We start from the raw sequence: 19,170 nt of genomic DNA on the forward strand, positions 1-19,170 counted from the left end.
CAGTAGCTATGTGAAATTTAGATGGCTCATCTCCCCATCTGCTGTGGCAATGATTTCTTTGTCTCCTGTTTTTTTTCTGTAGGAAATGACCATAGAAGAAAGGATGCTTCTCGTTGACCTCACCAAGTTTGACTTCAATGAGATGGCTACCTACTACACAAGAAAGATGGAAGAAAAGAAGAATCTGTCAAATAAGAAAAGCTAGTTAAACACCTTTTTTTTTATTTGAAACTACAAATCTATGCAATTTGCATTTAATCATTTAACTTTCTGATCTTTTGAACTTTACAGTCTATTCTCTGTTCTCCAATGCACTGGTAACAGTGGCTGGTTGGTTTGGAGGCCCCAGTCTGGGGACGCTATTGTGCAATAGACACTATATATGTATTGAAAAACTGCCCCTGCCCTGAACAGCTCACAGTATAAATCAGCAAGAAAAAAGCCAAAGCAGAACAGAAGCACAGAGAGCTTTGTCCAAAGTCACCCAGCACTGGCTGAACCCAAAATAGAAGCCAGATCTTTCTGGACTCCTTCTCTGGTGTCGTATTCACTGGATCATTCTACATCAAAAACTTCATTCTGTAGTCCAGGCCGGACCAAGCAGACCTGACATTAGTTAACATCTTTGTGTTTCCACCTGAAACAAATATAGTGCTAGAGCTGGTTCCATGACAACACAGCTGAAGTTGTACTAGATGGGTGATTATTTCATTCCACTTCCATGTTTCCTGCTTTTTTTTCCCAATAGCATGCAATGGAAGCCAAGCAGCATTCCTACGATATGCATCTTGTTACAGTCATATAGCACAGAGCCCAGTAACCCAGAGTAGCCTCACAACTGTCATACCCAGTATTTAAACATTTATGGTAAATAATGCTTATCCAGAACAGACATGAGTGATGTCGATATATCAAATAATATGCATATAAAAAGTATTCTGAGCATACACAATGCACGCTTTTGGCCATTTAACTATGATTAATTGTAACAACGCAACTTATTAATTAGACTTGGGAAGCAGTGAAATTGGAAGTAGCATTCTCAATTCACTTGAATGCATTTCAGCATTTATTCTGCAGTTGTTCTAATGGAAATGCTGAAATCATCTGCCTATCAATTTATTCATTATCAAATAAGCTGAATGCAGCAATCCTAAATATTCATGAAAATATCTTCATTATAAAAATCATGTAATTAACCTGAAGTGTGCTTTAAATGAAGCACCCAAATGCTTGCATGCTTTCCCTCTTAATTGCAAATTGAGTATATTAATCTCTCAGCCCCCGCCCTTATGTTCAAAATAAGAATAGCATTTTGTATGATCTAAAGAGCAATTTTTAACAATGGAATAAACTTCAGTAACATTCTAGAAAAAGGCCATTAACCTTTCAAGTTTGTGTTCATTCCATTCACCGTTAATGTTCATTATTGGAGATGACTGTAACGAGAACTTTTACGATCACGTCTCTTCTCTTTTTGCTGAAGTGCATATGTAGCACCACTAATGCCACCATCATTTTAAGGCTATGCCAATGTGATTGTTATAAACACTTCATTACGTTTTTGCTGAAAGTTAGTTCAGCTCTAATGTAAAATTGATTTCTGCTCTGAAATTTGGCATGCAACGATAGGTCCGCAGAGCAGATAGTTTTTCACATTCACACTCGGAAGCAGTGTTTGTGAAACAAATGCTCTGCGTGTTATTAAAGTCTATGTAGATATAACCAATGCCTGAAAACAAAGAGCCTGAAACTCAGAATAACCCGCTGTGGTAGCTTGCCAATTCACAAGTCCCTTCACACTTCCTTTTATAACAGTAGTTCATGAAAGCAAACGTAACTTTGAGTCCTGTCAATTTAAAGGTCTTCTATGGAAGATGTTCCACCCAGGGAGATTTCACACATTTTGTTCTGGTTGGATTGCACATCATAGAGGCTGAGTATAACAACTGTCTTCATTCACATAGCTAAAACAATAGAAAAACCTCCCCCGCAAACATAGGCACATCTTGTTACCTGAAAAAAAGGCAAAGGAGAGACCACTGTGGAATCAAGAGGGATTGCCATTGGGCATTGGGTGGTCAATGATTTTGTCTTTATGGATCTTAGGGGTTACTGCTCTCACTAAAGTACATGGAGGCCTATAGTGGAGGCTCTGGTTCGGGATGAGTTAGCCTTCCAGTAGTCAGTTAGCTGCTTTGTGGGCAGGACATTACCCCAGACCAGCAGTTTCAGCAGAAGTGGTGAGCTGTCTGCATGACAAGTCTCCTGGTGAGCTTGTCAGCTGCCCTCACCCTAGCACCTTGCCTTGACTCTGGTCCATCCTCTAGTTCCCTATTCTGGCGTTCTTGGTATCTGTAGCTGGCTGCTGACCCATGGCTTGCTCCTGACTCTGGCCTGATCCGTGGTCCTTGGCTCTGGTATGATCCACGGCTGCTGTCCTTGACTCTGTGGCTTGACTCTGACTGGCTTCTTTGCCCCGGTGCAACTCGTAGCTTCCTGATTCTGGCATACTGTCTTCTGGCTTGTTTCTGACCCTACTCCTGGCTCTGGCCTCAGGTTTCTGACTGCCAGTGTATTCCTCATGATCAAGGGTGTGATAAGCAAGTTAAGAAACAGCAGGAGGAGAGAAAGAGAAATAGCAGAAAGATAAGGATGCAGCAATAATAAAAACTGTGGATAGAGCACTGAGAGAGGGCACAGAAGGGGATAGCTCATGGGCTGAGTGTTGGCTGGGAAGGGGGTGGGAACTGTGAATAAAGACACCACCTCCTCTTTGATTTCCACAGTGTCCAGAGAAACAGGATTTTATACATGTTTTGCAAACAAACAGAATTAAAGAAACATGGGTTCAACCTAAATTTCTCTTTTTAATTAAGACAACCCAGCAGAAATGAAATGGTGACCAATTGCACATGTGAAAAAACATAATAAATATTAATATTTATTAATTAAAACAGCCAACCCATGAGAGGCACATTAAAGAAAATGATTGAAATTAGGATGTCGTTAGAAGGAGCTTGCAATCAAGACAGAAGTAGCACTTGTGCTTTTCTAGTTAGGCTACAGGGTATTTTGACAACAGGATTTACTCATTTACAACAGGAACAGTGCCTGTGTCTGCTCACTCTTAGGCTGTTCATCAAAATATGGTCACTGCAAGCCTATATTTTTTGATAGTAGCAAAAAAATGTGCCAGCCAGATGAATCCCATGATGATGTCATATCAGTGTTGAAAGTAAGTTATGGTATTTCTGCAGAGCCTCTGACTCCAAAGAATTGGAGTATTGAAGTATCTCTTTCAAGAAATGATATAGAAGGAGACAGTGTTGGATTAACTGACTGGATGCAAGACACCATCAGAAAGTGATTATAAAGTCTCAAAAAAGTCAGATTAGGTTGATCTCCCTCTTTCAGCTGTGTTACCTGTCTCTCTCTGCCTCTTCTGCTTTTTCTCTCCTCTCTTCTCTAATTTTTTAGATGGCCTGACCTTTAGGGCATAGGAGCTGTTCTGTATGTTATACTGTAATACACATAAGAAGCAATGATCGTTTTTCCATTTCCATTGACTAGATTGTAATGCATTCTGTCTTCACATTGTTACAGAATAAAGGAAGCCAATGAGAAAGTTGTTCAGGACTTTGGCTACTGTGTCCTGGACCATCATCGAGAGCGAATTGGTAACTTAGGATACAGCCTCCTGGTTTGTTTGGGCGAGGAGACCACCCCAAGCAGGGGATGCTGAAGAAGAGAATCCTCCCTGAAGATGTTATCATCAACTGCAGCAAGTACGGTCTAATTTTGTTAGAATAGGCTGTCTGCCAATTTGCTAGAAAGGCTTTTGAGAGTGCAGACTGAGTATGTTTCATTTTGTTTTGTTTTGTGGGGTCATGGGAGAATTAAACTGATCTAACAAAATGTTCCTAGCCTCATACCTGAGATCGTTGAACTACACATTGGGATTTTGATTGTTACCAAGGACTGTAAAATTAAGCACTGGAAGCCTTTGACAACTTAGTTTTTCTTTTTCATAGTAGAATAGTGTCCTTCAAGTAGGAGCAGGGATATTTAAATGGCTCTGTGCACCTATTTTATCTAATTTGTTCATCTGTAGAAATGGTCTCTGTTGTTTGCAAAGATGTCTTTTAAAAACCAGGTGTCTTGTTAGGTGCAGAACTGCAGCACACCAAGGGTTAAGTCAGAGGTGGGCAAAATGCAGCCCACAGACCAGATGCAGCCCGCCAGGCCATTCTGTCTGGCCTGTGGGGCCCCTAAAAAATTTAGAAAATTAATATTTATCTGCCCTGGCTGCCTGTCATGCAGCCCTTGATGGCTTGCCAAAACTCAGTAAGCAGTCCTCTGCCCAAAATAATTGCCTGCCCCTGGGTTAAGGGATGGGTACTTTCACACAGCTCAGGGAACAGTGCACCATAACTAGTAAAATAGCCAGTATCTGCTCAGCTGTAATTCATGTCAGAGTATTTCTACAGTACCCAGTGGAAGATTATGATCTCTGTTTAAACAAAAGATGTCTCCCTCATGATCTATCTATTTATCCCCATTACTGTAAAAGATCCTTCTTAACTCATCAAATTGTAAGCCGCTCTTGTAGAGATTACTGGGACACCACAGCTTAACATTATGACTTTTAGCAATGAAAACCACCCTAAGGAAATGGACTGAAAGGCACTTCTTTAAAATACACATAATCATCAATCATTTATTGTCATCAGCAAGGGAAATATTCACTTCCTAATACAAGGCAATGGATTTTTCATTTCATATCATGCTGAGTTTTATCTCTTTTGCATATTTTTCCTTACTGATAGCAAGATTGATATTTGTACCAGTACAACACAAGCATCGGTTTTTTCTACTAGTCCAACAGACTGTTGGCTACACCATTTTAGTAGAAGAGAAGTCTGCTATCCATTGCAGTGAATTGTGATGTATTTGTAATGCTTTAGTTCTCTTTCATAGATGATTCCCTTTTTTTGGCATTTTTTTTCTTTTAAGAAATGTTCAGGCCTTAACCCTGCATCAATTTAACTCAATGGAAGTTCAAGCATTGACTTCAATAGAAGTTGAGCTATGTCAATGTGGAAGACTTTTCAAAACCACTCAGTGGTGCATCTGACAGAGAGAGATCTGCCATGGAAGTATGCTGAATAGAGCAAAGTAGGGGTGTGCGAAATGGGCCCTATTTGATCCTGATTTGGATTCGGCCTGAATCGGGGACAGTGATTTGATCTGTTGATTCAGATCACTGTCCCTGGTTTGATTTGGCTGAATCCAAATCTGAAGAGTCGATGCCGATTCAGACATGGACACAGCTTTAAATGATTTTTCTACATACCTTGAGGTACTAGGCACAGCTTTTGAATGCTGCGATGGTGGGGCGGATGGAGCATCCCACAGGAGCATGGGGGGGGCCCACATGCTTGGCGGTGAACCCAGAAGTGGACTGGAAGTCCACTTCCAGGTCCACTGGAGAGCACGCTGGGGGGCCTCCCTGTACCCTCCTGGCTCGGCGATTGGCTGCTGGGGGACCCTGGGTGCCCCCCCAGATCCAGGAGGCACCAGTCATCGAGCTGGGGAGGCGTGGGGGGGGGGGCCCTGCGCACACCCTGGCAGACCCAGAAGTGCTTCTGGTCCACTTCCGGGTCTGCTGCTGAGTACACTGGGGACCCCCCGCACTCCCATGGGCCGCTCCATCTGCCCCAGCATCACAGCATTCACGAGCCCCTGCTACCTAGAGGTATGTAGAAAAACATTTAAAGCTGTGTCTATGTCCGAATCGCCGAATCTCTCCGAATCGATTTAGAGGGTTCTGATTCGATTCGGAGAGATTAAAGGGTCTCCTGATTCAATTCAGATTTGGAGATTTTAGCCACTGAATCGGGCCAAATCTCCACCGAATCAAATCGGCGGCCGAAGCTTCGCACAGGCCTAAGCCAAGCAAAAACCACAATGTTCATCATCTGGGAAATTCTTTTATAGAAACATGTTGTTTTCATTCTGCACTGGGACAAAGAAATGTAAAATATGTTGATTTTTCACAGAATAAAGTGTTCTGAAAAAAAAATTTGGAGTGTAAAAAAAATGGCAGAATGAAAGTTAATTGAAACAATGTTTTGACGCTCCTGAACTGCAAATGTTTCATTTTGGCTTGTTGAACCCAACAGCTACATTTTGCTTTGAGGTCTCTTGACAATAAAGTGCTTCTGCTTATTGTGCTGTGATGCCTCGTTTGAAGTTGCAGTTCAGATGCTTTCCGCCCTGCTGTTTCCCCTAGAGGACTGGGAAGGCTGATACGTCGTGAGAGTCTCATGGCTGAGGGGCTCCCCGGGAGTTGTCATCTAGCCAAGGAGCCTAGCTATAGGGCCACGAGGCATCATGCCACAAAAGACAGGTTCAGTTTAATGTCAAACTCCCCGGAAATGCAAAGCTTTGTGCCTTCACGTCAGAAAATTGAAAAAATTAGTTCAAAATCAAAATTTGCCTTCCGGACATGTTTATGGAAAAAAACTACATTTTCTGTCCAAAAAAAAAAAAAAGGCATTGAAAATATTCAAAGTCGCAATAACTCTGAAGGCTTCAGAGGATGTTTCAAAATTGGAAAACTAGAGGCAAGAGTGTTTTGGAGGCCTGGGAGTTTACGCTGCTGCTCCAGAGCTGTATAGGAATATAGTTCCCTTCTAGTAGAAATGCTCAGGAGCTGTTCAGAGGCTTAGTTTTTCACTCTTGGAGCATTGAGGAGAGTGACAGGCCTGAAAGCTGAAGTTCATCTTCTGGGTAGTTCGGCTGTTCCCCAGAGGCAAAAGCTTCAGTCAGATCAACCCAGTCATTTTTCCTCTCCATGGTTAGGAGGTAGTGCAAGTAACTCTATGCACACAAGGGAAGACCACGCTTCTGGCCTTTCTTGCGTGCGATGGCTGTTCTTTGTCATCTTCCAGATTCTGCAGGGAGATCTCTGCTAGCGACAGAGGAATAGCTTTTCAAACAGAGGCTTTATCTCCACCCCGCTGCCTCTCGTTTTCTTTGGTTCTCTGACTCCTCGTGTATTGATTCTGCAAGGTTTTTCTGTCCCTCTCATACCATGCTCTGTTGGCTTGGACAGCTTCCCCATTACTAAGCCTGAGTCTGCAAAAAGCTGTGAGCTGCTGATTTGATACTGTGGAATTTGTTGTATTTAATGTTTTTTTTCTGCAAGGGGTTTCATTGAAAGCTTTCTTTTTCCATGCTCGCCTTCTCTCTCTCTCTCTCTTGTTTCTCCTGTGACATTTTTGAGCTTAAGTGCTGTTGCAGCAACATGTCCTAGCAGCGGGGAGCTTTCATTTTCTGAGCTACAGATAAAACACTTTGGGTTATATCAACTTCCAAGTGTAAGGGTTTTACTATTTCTCCTGGATGGTATTTTGTAGCGGCATCTGCCATGGTCACAACTGTTTCTGAGACCTGGATCCTGCTTGCATTTAGGTTAAGTTGCTTGGGAAAGCAAACCCAAGTGGAATGAGTATGTATGGGGAAATCTGCCAGCTGGGCAGATCATAGGTTTTATTGAATGACACATTTATGAGAAGCCATGTCATGCCTCCAGCTTTGAACCTCAGATTTCTCTCCATGGCTTGTGGTATAATTTTTCCATGCTGAATGGCCAGTGTGCAAGGCCAGTTTCCTCTTGTTACAGTGCATCGACATTGGGGGAAGTAGGGATGTTCTTTGATGGAACTACAGGAACGTAGGTCATATTTTCATTTAGGCCGCTCACTCGCGTCTTTAAATGCCTCCTTGTGTTTCAAAAAGTGGCATCTTTTAACCACAATAACCAGTGTGACTTCGGGGTAACAATATCTAAATGCTGTATTTTGTCACGGCCTCAATACATTCTTGTTTTTTGGAAGGCAGAATGAAGAAAAAAAGATTTTCCCAGAGTTATAGCATCACACAGCAGGAACGGAGCCTAATCTTCAGCTCACTCATCTTCCCTTTCCTGCTCAGGCAAAAGCTACAGTTTTAACCCTTTCACAGCTGAATTGACAGCAGTTCTTGGTGCTCAGCCAAAAGCTGAAACTGCAGCTGCTGCTGAAGGACTCCATAAGGAGATCAAGGATTTTGAGAAAAAAGCAGCAGCTAAAAACAGTATGCTGGACTGTGAAATAGGAGGAGAGAGAAAAGGAGTACCAGACAAACTGCAAAATTGCGGAAAAAGGGATAGCTTGACTTGTGGAACATCAAAGTCATTAAAAAGGATGGGGGGTCATTAACAACTCTTGAGCAAAGAGCAATTAGCAGAAATCGAGTAAATTATAATGAGCCAAGAAGTCAATAGGCTACCTCAGTGCTTCTGGTATAGACATGCCACTATAGCTATTCTGGGCAGAAAAATCAAACTTAAGATATCCACATTTTGGGAGGCTAATTTTTTAGGGATGGGAGTGGATGGAGTGGAGAAAGCATCTGTAATATGTGAGTAAATATAAGTCTGGGCAATAAATCAAGATAAATTCACACAGTACCCTGCACCTTCCATTAGGCAGGCACTTCTGTAGATACGACTCACTCATTGACTTTGTTCCTTCCCGCTAGCCTTTTCCGTCCACATGCCAAGTGCATACTTCATGGACCACGTTTTAGGGTTGTACGCCAGACTCATGTTGCAGTCTAATTTCATTACTGTTCCACATAATTATCTCTCTTGAAGTAATTGGATCCCAAAATTCGAGCATTAAGATGTCTGCCTTCATCATTTGCAGGTGTGGTCTGATATGTAGATGCCTGAAATGCTTCACATGAATCCACAGTTAATTGCAGGTACAAAACTACACCTGAAAAAGGGGATCTTTCTTAAAAATCAAGGTCATTTATGTAAACACATCCAGTAGTTGTAACCAGAGTCATTTGCATAATTACAGGAAAGTACTCTGCTGGGACCTCATGGTAACTTCATCTGAATGTGAGATACCTGCCAAATGGAGTTATATGCCTTGTAGCTATTGACTTTTTAATAACCATGTAAATAATTATATCTTGCGCTGATGTCATGCCTTTCATTTGAGGATCACAATGTGCTCCACAGATATTAATTAATTACATCCTATGCAAGAGAATTGAGAGGCTCTGTCATTATTTTCTCCATTTCATTTGAAAACACTGAGAAATTGACTGGCCTACGGGAAATTAAATGTCTTGCCTAAGGTTCCCCACACAGTCTGTGGCAGGGCCAAGAGACAGACCTCTTATCTCTCATCGCTTAGATGTTGCTTTCATCCAGACCGTTATGTTGGAGAGGGAGGTTATCCATTGCCTGTATGTTTGTACACCCTATGTATATGCACACCGAGAGAACTGCATTGAAGTACATATTCATAATGCTGTGTGATAGCAGGTGCAAGATGGATTCATGTCTAGAAGAAGAATTGCCCTGTACTCTTGTTAAACAAATGATTTTCCTTGTTGCACGATGTCATGTTCGTTTCCTTGTAATCAGTGTGCATAGTTCATAAGGAAGCCAAATATGTACAGGAGCTTTTGTCCATGGCCAGAAACCTGCCAGTTCCCAGTGAAAGACTTTAGAGGCAGACACTGCAAATAGACATTAGACTTCAGCAGTATACCGTTTACAGTAATCACAACAGTGGCTGCTATGTTTTGTAGGAGGAAAAACAATTGTGGTAGCAAAAATTGTGGCAGTTCTTCTGGAAGAGAGCTTCAGGGCTTCCTCAAACACAGTGCTCACTGTGAGCAACAAAGAAGGGGACAAAAATCTGCGAAGCTGGGATTTCATGGTGTCTGTCATCTTAATTTTTTTGTTAACACTGCTGTGGGTGGAAGTCATTTGTATCAGGATCCATCAGTCACTGTCCATTACATTATGCAAAGTGAGAGGCGAGCACCATTTCAGCAAAGCTCCTGAACAGCCCCCTTCCAAACACGTCAGACAGAAGCAAGTGTTGCTTGCAAAATGCAGCTCTTGGCATTTATGGACCCCTAACCTCTTGGCTACCGCCCCCCCAATCTTGACTTACCTGATATTAGGCAGCTATTTTGAATAGATTTAACCTCCCCACAACACCCCCAAATGTCTGTACTTAGCCCAACTGTAACACTGGATGAAGCTGCTAAATTTGGAGTGGTTTTGCTACATTTATAGCCTTCCCAGTGTTTCCACACATAACGGTTAGAATATACCAGGTGCTGCCCTCCTGAAACGGCAACTTCCCGAGCTGCTAATGCCATTTCATTCCTGCTCTATTCATCCTGCTATGCACCATCTCTTCTGAGTTATGTTCATGTGTAGATAACAAACGGTATTTTGCATCATTTGCTTTCGCCTTCCTATATTTTTACAGGACTGTTTGCACTTCTGTGGCCTCTTCATTCATGCATCTTCTTTAATATGTAAATATGGAGAAAGGATTGTCTTGTCTTCTGTATTTCTACGGCACCTGGGCTTTATGGTGCTACAATAATGTAAATCAGCAACCTAAATTACAAAATAATCTTCATGCTTCAGTCTGCATTTGAGGTGTTCATTATAAAACTGGATAATTTGGGAGTTAAGTGTTTAGGTTGAGAAGAAGCAAAAGGCAGCCAGATAAATCCAGCATGTAGTGAGACCTCCAAAATGCCAGGCTTCGGGAGTGACAGTGGGGAGTTCTAATATTTGGATTCTTCCATCCAGATCGATGCTTTTGGGGGCAGTGGCTTCAAAAATAGAAGTTACACCCAGGATTGACTCATGTTGGTCCTTATTCATTGGCCAATACCATGCTCTAATTTCTGGGAGAAGCAGTTCCCAGAACAGTATGAAGAACAAGTGGTGTTGGCTGGCGTGAGTGCACACAAATGGGATATGCTGGAGGATTGCCACAGACTCTTGGGACTTGGATATCTGTAATGTGATCTATCTTTATGCAGGGCCAAACAATCAAGTTACCAAATGAAGCTTGAGGGAATAAGGGGCATGTGTGGTGCCTTGGCATCATTTAGTTGATAATGAAGATTCTTCCTTAAGATGTAGCAAATGTCAGGCATGGGAAGAGAGAGATGAAAAAGCAAGAACCTAGGGAGCTATAGGTTAACCTTTGTGGTTTGAAATTAATGAAATGATTTTCATTAAAGAAAGAAATTGAAAGTTCAAATTACTCTGAGGCAAGTGTCCTCAATTAAAAAGACCTGCTGTGACTGAGTGACTCATGCCTTGCGAACGCGTTGCTCCTGCAGAAATGGTGGGGCGGAATGACAGAGAAGGGTGATGTGATACCACTCCGGGCATCTTGATGCTGGTTTATCTGGCGCAAGTTGAAACTGCACTTGGGGGAAACAAGGATGGCCGTAGGATTGCAGTGCAGAACCAAGAGCTGAGGGATAGAGGCTCAGTTCCCAACTCTGCCACAGATTTTTCTCTGCGACCCTGGGACAAGCCACGTAACTTCTCTGTGTAGCAATATCCCCATCGGTGTATGTTGCCTACACAAAATGGGAGGAGACAAAGCTGCATCCAGCGCCCTTCACACACACAGCTTGAGCCAGGATGCTGGAGTCGATAGCTCTGTGAAGTTAGCTACTGCAACGACAATTTATAAACTGTGAACAGGAGAATACTCTCCTGATTATATTGATTTCATAACCTGCCTGGCAATGCACTGTAGAGGATCCATCTAGGTTAAAATGAGACTTCATAGGAGACCGTAGCTGCTGCTGAGGCTGTAGGGTATGCAATTGTACAGTGGATTTCAGTGTCCAGGTTTGTCCATGGAGCCCCTTGCAGGAGTCTCAAATTTAATTTTAATGGGACAGAACATCCCAATAGATGTGAAAACAGAAATTGTAGAGGCCTGTTTCAGAGTAGGTGATGCCGGCTGCACTGAGGGATGCAAAGCAGGGCACACCGCAGGCGCCGGTCTCTGTGAATTAACCACCTCCCTAGGCCCACCAGAAATTGTTGGCGAAGGCAGAAAAATTAAATCAATTGAAAAAGGCTTGACAAAGGCCTCAGGGGCTGACACATCAGGGCATTCTCCGCTCTCCCTGCAATAAGGAGAGTTTGTAAATGGAACTTTTCTTTTCAATTGCTTCCATTTCGTTCTTTCGCTGGTGACCTCCTCCCTCCCTCCCGCCTCGCTTCCCTTCCTCCCGCTCTACAGCTAGACTGGTATTTCATTTATCATTCTCTTTCCCCCATCCCCCGGTGACCTGGTTTCCCTTAATTTTATTTAATTGATTATAACTAATTGACTCTCACATTGGGGAATAGAGGCTTCTGAGCTGGATGGCTTTTATTTTAGTTATTTATTTTCTGCTAAGTTCTTTCTCAGGCCCACGACTTAAGTCAAAGGCTCTTCTTAAAATAGCAGGTTTATTAACTTTTACTCTTGTCCAGGAAATGAAAAGCAGCACTTCCAAGGACTTGCGAGGTGGCCCTATTGGGATTATATCATGGTGAGGTTGCTTAAGAGCTGCCAGGGAAAAACTGGCTGTTTCACTGCAAGCTCATCATGCAGCTAGGTCAAAACCTGGTAGTGGTGGAGATCCATTTACAGGGGGAAAAATAGGCATTGTACTTCAGGATAACTGCCTCTTCTGATAGCAGCTTAGGAATAAAAGGAGAGACAGTGCGGGACCAGTTTGTAGGATTTTCCAGGTGGGGTGGGAAAACTTAGGTGCCCTTATCCTGGCTCTGCCATGGGATAACTGTGGATCTGTCTGCATTGCAGAGCACAGTGTAGTGTAACAATGCCCAAGCTAAATCTAAGCAATCTGCCTCCAGTGTTTTTGACTCGTAGGTTGGGGAGGGACCTCAAAGGTCATCTTGACCAACTCCTTGCCTGAATGCAGGAATGCTGTGGCAGCTACGCTGCTTCTGGTGCATGCCCTAGCTCTGGTGTCTCCTCACTGTACTACAGTCTGTAGTGTAGACATACTCTGTGACCTCTGGCAAGTCATGGAGGGTGCATCTGTACTGCACTGTGCACGGTTGTGCACAGATATCTGGGTCAGCTCGGAGGAAGCCAGGCTGGGCACTAGAAGAGTAAGCGTGCATTTAGAGAAGCAGGATACATGAGCTGAAATGGAGCACTGTGTGAACACAGGTGGTTTTGCTTCTAGTAAACATCTAGTTTTGGAGCTAGCTGAGATATACTAGTCTGGGTTGGACTATGCTAGGATAGGCATGCCGCTCCATCTACCAGAGCTAGCTTAAGTATCTGCACAGGATTGCATTGATGTGTATAGACACACCCTTAAGAAAGCATGTGCACTTAATGCATTTTGTGGCTGCCCATTCGGGGATGCTACTATGCAGAGCCACCCATCTCACTGTGCCAGACCCAAAACCACACTTCAGGAGTCTCCCCATGGAGCTATTCCCCTTCCTGGAGAACACCTGCAAGCCTGGGGTAACGCTGCCACCACCTGGGCCCCGGTCTCTGTTAGGACTCTGTGCAGCCCAGGGTACACAGACTGTGTAAGCCTTGGGGGTGCTTTTGCCCACTGGTAATATTTCGGGGTGTTTCTTCCGGCCTGAAGCATCCAAAGATAGCCTCCAGCACTGGAGGAAAATAGAAAGCCAAACCCAATGTAGCTGGCCCAGCTAAGGGAGCAATGAAGGTCTGTCTCTCAGCCCCTTTCACAAAGAAACAGCCAGTCATGCAGCAACCCAATGCCTTTATTGATCAGGGCAAGGCACTGGGGGAGGGGTAGAACAAAGGAATAGAAAAAAAAAACCACTTTGAGCAAACCAAAATAAGTTGAACCTTTACAGAGAATGGATTTGGGGACCCTTTTAATACGTGTCTGAATTATTTAGTACTGATCTACTAGCTAGATTCCAGGTTTCTACTTACAAAGTTTCATTCAGCCAGAGCCTGGCTCTGCTTGCTGCTTTCAAAATGCCTGCCAGAGGAAAAGAGCGAGCTCCCTCTCCCCTCAGGAAATTTTACAGTCCAGTCACCTAGATGACCAGGTTAAACCAAATAGCACACAGGAGAAAGAGGAAGGGCCGTGTGCAATGACCCAAGGCAGGGCAGAGAGGGGGATTTCTTCACACATTTTAGCTGTCTTGTTCTAAAATCCTGGCAGAGACAGGGCATGGTAGGGTTACTATGAGGCCCATCATGCAAATTCGGATGGGGTCAGGAGGGTTAGTGCTAACTCTCTTGTGGCAAGAAGTGCAAAGCACCTTTGTCTTCACTAGGATAGTATGGCACGGCAATTGTCTTACTGTCTTAAAAGGAAAACAGCTTTTTGGCAGTGAAGATAGATTTGTGGTGTCCCTTGCTCTGCCACGGCGAATAACAGTATGAATTTTGGATGTAAAATGCTTTGAGATCATTGAAGGAAAAGTTTATGTAAGCAGCAGATGGTTTTAAAAATAACTATCTTTATTGCTGAGACACCTGGCTGAGCTGGAGAAACAAAGCCACTACTTAATTAAGCTTTTCAATACAACAACTCCCTACTCCAGTTCTTTCCCTGGGAACAACTTTTCCCTGTAGTATGTAGGAGGGAGTGGATTGCTACCCATGAAAGCTAAAGGTCTTTTTGTGTATCAACAATATTTGGTGGTAGGAGTGAATAATTCAGTGTGTTTTTCATAATTTATTTACTGCTTTTTCCCCAGTTTCTGCTGCCTTGAAGCCCTTGTAGGGGGAGAAGGAGTAAGGGAGCCCTTCATTTCTGAGCAGGTCCTCATCAAATTGCTGGCACAAGTATTTATTTTTATGGTCTTGTTCTGATTTTAGAGAAGGGGGGAGTTGCTAGTTTCTGTATGGCACAAAGCTATTTTCATTAATCTGTTTGTTTTCCTTACGCCCTCCTCTGTGCTGCTTGGTGGCGACTGCACTTGTTTCCCTGTTTCCTTTGTGAATTAGGAGTAAAATATGCAGGCTTCCCGCCCTGCTGAGAAAGCTGGAGATTTTTTTCCCCTTACTTTTTGTCTCAGCAACGTGCTTTACCCAAGCTTGCCATCTGCTGGAAGTCACGTCGCCCCTGCCTGGCATAGCTCTGCGGAGCCAACCCCTGCTCCAGGGAAATCGGAGCTATAAAGAAGTGATGGCTTGCAAATTTCTTCCTCGCCGGCAAGCTGCCTCTTCAGTCAGAAAATGCAAGAGCCCTCTACCGACTTGGTGCTCATTAGCTCATGCAAGCGTCAAGTCCTCTTGGTCTGTTTGCACGCGGCTGGTGTCCTTGCAACAGTGCTGGGGAGCCAGCTTCAGAGCTCTTTGATGCTTGTCTGCTTTTCAGTGCCTTTCTGCATGTTCTCCCAGGCCATGCTGCCCCCACCACTTGGTTTTTCCTGGATAACTCTCTTTCAAAGCCAGAAGAAGGGCAATTGCGCCCGAAAGCTTGCAAAGAACTTTTCCCCCCAACTACTCAGTTGGTCTAATAAAAGATATCACATCTACCCCAAAAAACCTTGCCTGCCTTTGTCCTTAGACCAACACGGCTACAACCAAAAACCCAGTTCTGATGTCGTTTGCGCTCCACTTCCATTTTGCGTCTCTGCCGTTATCTCTGCACCTTGACCTGACAGCGAGTCTCTCTGAGAACCGCACCTGGGAACCAGCAACAAGGCTGGAGGTCACAACATTGGGAAGAGGAGGAGGTCTCTTGGCCTTTATAGTCCAATAGGAGATTATATGAATGTGCTGAGATCTTGGGTTGGGGGGAGGGAGTGGGGAGGCTTTGGGGATGGAGGAGCAACATTAGGTCAGTTCATACTCATGAACCTCTTGCCAAAGCACCTCTGAAATCAGTAGTTTGCCCACACCAAAATACAGGAACACAGTAAAGCCTTTAAAAGTAAATAACTGTCCCATTAGCAAGTGCATTAAGAGAATAAATTCCCAGTGTAAGCATAGATAAATGGAAAGTTAGCTGATTGGGGACCCACAATATATATTTTTCTACGTATCCAAGCAAAGTCTAGTCATTAACAAATGACACAACTAGTTTCTGTGCATAGACTAGCCTTTTAAACTTATTACTTCAAACTTCTCTTCTATTATCTGCTGCACTGTTATAGTCTGAAAAATGACATTGTTTTCCCCCCAAATTTCTTCTGCCCAAAGATGTTCTGAGCAGAAGTGCATCCCGTACTGTGACAGATGTCCGCTGTTCTTTATTCCCTTTCTCTGTATGTACTTCTTCTGAGTCCACATTTCTGTAACAAGCTGAATTTTTTGTTCTGATCTTCTCTTCACCCCCAAAGCCCGCTTGCTATTCAATGGGAGTTAAACTAGTTATTTAAATATAGAGTAGATTAGCAATGTAGTTGATAAGTGCTACTTCATGAAGGCTTACGTGGGTATGTATTTTTCCCCGTATAGGGATTCCAACATCCCAGTGCCCCCACCAAGACACACATGGAAAGAAGTTCGTCATGACAATACAGTCACTTGGTTGGCATCTTGGACAGAAAACGTGCAGGGATCAGTCAAATATGTCATGCTGAATGCCAACTGTAAGCTGAAGGTTGGTCTTACTCTGTGGTTTCAAAAATAATCATCAGAAGCTAGGGTGTCAGAGGCCATACAGATGGGAAAGAGTCCTTTAAAATGCCTACGCCACTGTTTTCCATTGCAGAACGTGCTTTTGTTGTGAGAGGGAGAAGTATGTCTTGGACTCGATCACAGCCAAGAGGCAAGCATTTGAGCACAGCAAATGTTGAAGCTTCGCTTCGCTGCCAGTTGTTTTGCTTCAATAGTTAACGTACATAAAAATCAAAAGTTGTAGCTGAATTAGCTGTTTCTGCGAAGAGGCCAGAAGAGAGTAAATAGGCAAGACGGCTGCTGTCCTGCGTTAAATGCTCTCCGGGTCACAGCAGAGGGGTATTTGCCTCTGGGTAGAAAAGAGAGATGCTCTTCAGTCTCTGAGGGTGGTAATCTCATATCTTGATTCTCCTATTCTGTCCTTGCCAGAGATAGCGTTGCCACTTGTAGGAAAGGGTTGCCAGGCTCCCTCATGCCGTCTTGTTCTCTGTCCGGGCACGCAGAAGGCTGTGGGTTGGTAGGAGTCTCGTGGTGCCAGTTCCAAACTCCGTTGTCAATATAAGGGAAAGTTCAGGTCTTCCTAGATTTTTCTACGGTACCTGGCATAATACGGCATTAACACTGCTCAGTGGCTTTGGGCACCATCGCATTCAATTATTAGATGCCACTGGCAATAGACCTGTCATGTGGTCAAGTCTTGTATGTTGACCTCTTGGCTTGTGTACCTCGTGAATGAGGAAGTGAGCTCGGGCTCATGAAACTCATGCTATACATCTCTGATTTAGTCAGTCTATAAAGGGGCAGATCTAATTTGCCCTGTGTACCTAATACCATCCACCACGGAGCATTTGACTGAGCCTAAGGAGATACAGGACCAATTTTTCCAAGCCCTCTGGATGATCTTGGGCAAATCAGTGCATCTTTCTGTGCCTCTGGTTCCTATCTGAAAAATAGAGGCCTCTTCTGGAAAAGCACGTTGGGATCTGCCGATGGAAAGTGCTGCATAAGAGCAGGAGGTTGCGACCCCTTCAGTTCTGTGTTTGGCCACGGCTGTGCTTCACTGGGGACTATGGTGTCTGATTCCCGGCCGGGCTCCCATCACATCAGTCCTGCCCAGAGTATTTTCAAAAAGTGGATTGAAACAAACCCTCCATCCACCCACTGCAAATCCCTCTACTGAGCATCTGAACTTGCACTGTGTGCCTGGCTCTTGGTCGCACGGTTTCTCTTCACAAACCCATATTTCAGTGCAATGATTCTGGAATAATGGTCTCCTCGAGCTTAGCCCAGAATATATTGCTCACCAGGGCTTGTTTTGGGCCCTATACATTGTAAATGAAGCCATACATCCCAAGCAGAGCCAGATGCTAAGATTTACCAAACAGGATCCACATCAACCCTTGGCAGTTGCTTGCTATTTATGCCCTTACTAAAATGTTTTTTTGCAGATGAAAGACAGTTACAGTAACTGGTTCAACCAATCTCTGGGTCTATTTTAAGCTGCATAATGTACTGCTCCATATCCTTTGATTATAGCAGAGATTCCAGTCTTATTTGAAGAACCTCCCCGTGTGCAAATGCGCCGCAAGTGTTGCAAATATATTATTTACACCAGATACCGTTTTTTTCCATTGCTCTTTAAGCCAATTCATCCACATCCCCAAGTTTCAGCCTGGAGAATGACTGTGGCTCCATCTAGCGGCTGCAAGCAGGTGCAAGACAATATTTAGCTTTGCCCTGAATTTCTGCTGTTCATCAGTAACAGACCCAAGTCAAAAACCAGGGCTTGCGAGCTGATGTGGTTACTGCAGAATATTTAATTGTATTATTTTAAGTAAGTCTCCTTTTGGAAAATAGAGACTGGAGGGTCCCTTATATTTCCAGGGGAGCTCAGATGCTGCTGTTCTTTGACAAGTGCTTAGCAGCAGCTTGTTAGATCCGCCCTGTGCTTGCTTTTGTCTGTGAGTGTGAATACATTGGCGATCATTCAAAACCACCATATAGGGGAGATGGGCACATGAAAACCTGGAAATGTCCAGGGATTCACCAGGCATGGCACATTACTACATGTGTCAGACTGAGGAAAAGAGCCTTTATGAAGTCCAGTGCTGGATTTGGATTCCAAACCTCCCAAAGACTTGGGGATATTTTGGAGCAGGTGGTTCATTTGGTCTGATCTTGGAAGATGAAGTCACTTTTTAGTACCTTGTAGTCTGCCTTTTAACTTGATTTCATTCTCTTCCTTTCTAGGGAGAAAAGGACTGGGAAAAGTATGAAGTTGCCCGGAAGCTGAAGACCTGTGCGGACAGGATCCGGGCTCCGTACTGCCTGGACTGGAGAGCCAGGGAAATGAAGCTGTGGCAACGAGCAGTTGCACTTTACTTCATTGATAAGGTAGGAAATCCTGAGACAAAATGACCCCTGACTGAGACCCTTCCTGAAAGTGGTGTGGGGCTGGATGGCTAATGCGAGGGCAGTAGGATGTAGATCTGATATCTCTGGTTCTGATCCAGCTTGCTAGTGGGGAAAAAAACAACCTCGGTTGGAAATGCTCTGTCTGCCAGGTAGTCAGTGGGACGGATGACCTGACATGACCCGGATGGCTCTTAGCTTTGAGGCTCTTGACACTGATTTGCACTGGTGCTGACAGAAGGGAATGAGTGTGGAAACTGAACTC

General features: G+C 43.8%; 1 pseudogene; it reads left to right on the forward strand.

The window, feature by feature from the left end:
• LOC102571723 (DNA topoisomerase 1-like) overlaps positions 1-19,170 on the forward strand; it is an 80,735-nt pseudogene that overhangs the window by 45,251 nt on the left and 16,314 nt on the right.

The sequence above is a fragment of the Alligator mississippiensis genome, chromosome 10, assembly GCF_030867095.1.
Source record: "Alligator mississippiensis isolate rAllMis1 chromosome 10, rAllMis1, whole genome shotgun sequence".
Taxonomy (NCBI): Eukaryota; Metazoa; Chordata; order Crocodylia; family Alligatoridae; genus Alligator; species Alligator mississippiensis.